We start from the raw sequence: 4544 nt of genomic DNA on the forward strand, positions 1-4544 counted from the left end.
GCTGTCCGCGCCGCCGCCGGTCCCGCCTGCGCTCGCCGCCGCGGTTCCCACCTTTCTGGGAGTCGCGGGGCCGCGGGCGCCGCTCACCTTTGGTCGCGAGCTTCAGCCCAGCCCGCCCCTGTTGCTTTTATGGCGAGGGTCGCTCATCCAGACGTGCGGCCTGAGGAAACGGGCCAGGGGGGAATATGGCCAACCTGGAGAAACGCAGAAGGAAGATAGTGACTTTCCGAAACAGAATCAGAGAGGCTGGGTGTTGACAGCGGGCGGCGGCGTCATCGCCACTTCCTGTCGGACAGGTCCCTGTGCTGGTGAAGGAAGAGCCCAAGAACGTCACCTTGGGAGCAGGTCATTGACGAAGAACCCAAATATGCCAGGGGATCCCTGGATTTCACTCTCAATTAAAACAGGCTGTGCTGTATTACGTTTATTTCGAAGAAAACAAAGACGGTGTTGGCAACTTAATAAAAACTTAAAATAGCCCAACTATGTTTCACCACGACTCTGAAAATAGACCACAGCTGCTAATGACGATATTGTCACGGTCATAACTTGGTGCCTGCTCAGGCGAGGTCGTGGGCTTTTATTTTTCTACAAGGTGAGCATTGGATTCTGTTTAAGGGCAAAGGTCAAATGATGTGTTTGAAGTTCTGCGCCATTATTACAGCAACCCAGGCATTCTAGGGATCCTTTATGTTCAGCTAAGTTTAAGATTCAAGTTACCAAATAGAACTTTAGTTTCTGGTGGTGGTTTTCCTATTTTCAAGCCTTTAGAAAAAGCATGAAAGTTAATTGCAAAAACAAATATCCCCAGAAGGTATGAAGTCATTCTTTATAAATTCAAAATTAACTTTAAAAACATTTGGGGATGGCCCTCTCTGGTGGCGCAGCGGGTTACAGCACAGCACTAAGAAACAAAAGTCATTTCGGCATGAGTTCGATTCCCGCCTGCCCCGGGTAGGCGATCCACATGGCGCGGCAGACCTCTCCTGACACTGCTCCCCTCAGCAGTGTACTTCATCTATCTGCCTGTTCTGCTCCCCGCTCTGTCTCTGGTGAATCCTATCACCCTCCACATCTCTGGCCTGTACCCCAGTTCTGTACGAATAAATAAATAAGTTTGGGGAGTTTGGTTTCGATTAAATCAAAAGAAAACTATTGGGATTTACTGGGTCATTTTTCTTTTGAAGTTGAACTTCATTGTCTCAAACTCACCTACAAAATAATGACCATTATAAAGTGAAACAATAACATCACAATTTAATGTTGATGCAGTATAGATGACAGATCGTGAGCAAAGTAGGTGGCCCAGAATGCAGGTATAACAGGCAAAAGTGTTGTGTCTGAACTAAGCATAATATAGTTCGTAATTTTCAACTCTACATGCTTCCTAGGTACAAAAGTGACCTTTAGTCATTATTGTGATGTCCACATTGTGATTTTACACACTGAGAAGCATGCTGTCTGTTCATGTTACATTTATGGTTTGAATAACGAGGGGTAGCTAGTATAAAATAAAAAATATATTAGCAAATACAGCTTTATGAATTCTAAGTTTTTCTTCACTACTCAACATTGTATCTTTGACCAGAATCTACATCGCTTTAGACTTTCTTTCAGAAGTGCTTTTTATACTTATGTTGTCATTTCAAACTTACACATTTTATTTTGAGACCAACATTATTTTGTAGGTGAGTTTGAGACAATGAAGTTCAACTTCAAAAGAAAAATGATCAGGTAGGTTGGTCTCCTACCTTAAAGCCAGTAGATGAGCCAGTAATGAGACTTACTTGAACAGGCCTTAACCTTCTATGGTAGTTCCAACCTGTGGACCTTAGTCATCTGATCTGGGAAGCTTCTTAATTCTTCCTCTGAAGAAGCGTTTTAAGTGGAGTGCAGTTGGAAGCCTTCAAGGGTCAATTATTGTATTATTCCCAAGACTATTGTTACAAGTCACCATTCATTTAAAATGACTCTGAAAACATCTTCTCTCAAGCATCTGAAGGTCAGAAGTCCAAATCTCATAGCCCCATATTCTTTCTAAAGGCCACTATAGGCGGGAATGTCCTCCACCTTCTGGTGGCTCTAGGTATTCCTGTGTTTCCTTGCCTTGTGACTGTCACTTCAATTTCTACCTCCATCTTCACATCACCAACCTCTGTGTGTGTCTGATAAGGACCTTTGTGATTAAAGTCCACCCAGATAATCAGTCCTTAAATAACCCACATCTCTAACGAGTCCCTTATTCAAATAAGTTTCCAAGAAAATGAGCTGGATATCTTTGGGAGAAAAGCAGTTCTTCAGCTTACCACAACTCATAAACCTAAATCAGCCTAGAGAAATGCTCAGATTTCAGTGAAGTGTCCACCAAGAAAAAAGAAAAAAAAAAACTTAAAAAAAAAAAAGACATTTATTTTGGGGTAGGGAGTGCTAAGTTTGCAAATTAGGGAGCCCAAAATTTGGTATCAGCCCAAATTCTGTCCCTCTAGGGTCTTTATTGAAGGGGTGGTAATGGGGGAAAATGATGGAAAGAATAGAATTGATCAAGAACTAGAACTGGTGACAGAATTCATGCCTTAGAATTCACTGCCTTGTAGTCAAGCTGGCCTTGATTACCATGGAGACAAGAAAAATTATCTTTGCTCTGTTCTTAGAGAAGGCCATGTCTAGTTGGAAACAGAGTTCTTATCATTCAGATAATAATGGTTTTTGTTTCTTTTTTAAGTTACAAATTAAGGAAGATGGTACGCTCCCCAATGGCGCAATGGGTTAGGACACGCACTGCAAGCTAGTCCCAGCTGCAGCTACTCAGTGTGAGTTCAATCCCAGCCCTCTAGCTGACCCACATGACGCAACAAGCCTCTCCTGTCTTGCCCACTACTCCCCTCAGCATAGTACTTCACTGATCTGCCTGTTCCTCATTCTGTCTCTGGTGAATGCTCTCACCACCCCTGCACTTCTGGCCTGTACCCCAGCTCAGTATGCATAAATAAATAGATCTTAAAAAAAAAAAAAGATGGAGTTCCAGGCAGAAGATGGAGTCATTCAGTCCACCAGAATATCCCTTTTTACAGAAGTGTTATGATTTTTTGTTGAAAATCTGAAGTTTGTATTTGACTCATCTCTGGTTTTATTTTATTGTACTACCAATGCTCTAAGCACAGAAAACTGACAAGATTCCTGTCTGTAAGAGAGGACTTTAGTGGGCAGTATCATGGGCAGCCCCAGGACACCTAAATCTGCCTGCCCTAAATGAGTTCTGCATGTGCCACATATGCATACTCTAGTGCATAAGACCTTCGATGGCAAGGGACTTTCATACAAATTTGTGTACAATAAGTAATGTGCAATAAAGGAGATAAGAGAAAACATAGTTAAAATAGTTTCTAATGGAAACACCCAGTTACCCAACCCCTGTCCATAAATGTCCAGCCAAAGAGGGTTGACCCAAAGCAGGACCACTAAAGCCTGAAAGCCTGCCCAAGCCTAAGGCACCTTCTGGGGGGACCCATGGAAAGGGCAGAAGGAGCCGGGCAAATCTGAAATCTGGAAGGAAAAGAGCAAAATCAAGATGCAAGTCAAGATTGAGGCTGCTACTGCCAGCCTCCCACATGTCTTGTTCAAGTGTCTCCTTTCATGTGCCCCAAGACCCCGACACAAGTCCCAAGCTGAGAAGCAAGTACAGCTGCTTCTTCACATGTCTGTCTGCTCCACATGCCTCCTCCAGGCCTCCTTCTTCTTATCTCTTACTGCTTCCTTCCTCCCTTCTTCCTCTTTCCAGTCTTTTCTAGCTTCACCTCATTGTCCAATGTTACCCTCCATTAGTGTGTGACAGGGAACATGGAATCCCTCCTTTCTTGGGGAATTACTCAGTTACAAGAATGTTCTATCTTTCCTTCCATTTTTTTTAATCATGTAAAATGTATGGTACATAAAAGTGGTGTCATGTTTTTATTTCGACACCACTATTAAATACTCCAACTTGGGCCCTCCCAGATTGGTGCAGCACGTTAAAACACAGCACTAAGAAGTTCCATCATGAGTTCGATCCCTGCCTAGGAGGTGACCCACATGGCATGGCAGACCTCTCCTGATCCACTGACTGCTCCCCTCAGCAGTGTACTTCATTGATCTACCTGTTCTGCTCCCCACTCTCTGTCTCTAGTAAATCCTCTCACCCCTGCACCTCTGTCTCATACCCCAGTTCTAGAATGCATAAATAATTTTTAAGTTTAAAATAAAAACAACATAAAGAATTAATTTAAGATTTATTTAAAAATTTAAAGGCTAGGCCCTCCCCGGTGGCGCAGCAGGTTGAAGCACAGCACTAAGAAATAAAGCCACTTCAGCATGAGTTCGATCCCGCCCCACATATGACCCACATGGAGTGGCAGACCTCTCCTGACCCGTCCACTGCCCCCCTCAGCAGTTCTGCTCCCCATTCTGTCTCTGATGAATACTCTCACTGCCCCTGCACCTGTGGCCTCTACCCCAGTTCTGTATGCATAAAAAAATAAATGTTTAAAAAAAAGAATAGCATAACTTCA

The 4544-nt window shown here is 43.4% G+C and overlaps 1 protein-coding gene across 1 annotated transcript in view; it reads right to left on the reverse strand.

Moving 5' to 3' along the window:
* The window catches only part of GLRX2 (glutaredoxin 2), a 7146-nt gene extending 6687 nt beyond the window's left edge, over nt 1–459 (reverse strand). The window contains exon 1 of the mRNA XM_004685466.2: nt 88–459. The gene's annotated coding sequence lies outside the window, so the exon portion shown is untranslated. The remainder of the gene's footprint in view (nt 1–87) is intronic.
* Between the last annotated feature and the right edge of the window lie 4085 nt (nt 460–4544).

This window comes from Condylura cristata, unplaced genomic scaffold (genome assembly GCF_000260355.1).
Source record: "Condylura cristata isolate star-nosed mole 26May11 unplaced genomic scaffold, ConCri1.0 scaffold00018, whole genome shotgun sequence".
In the NCBI taxonomy this organism is placed as follows: Eukaryota; Metazoa; Chordata; class Mammalia; order Eulipotyphla; family Talpidae; genus Condylura; species Condylura cristata.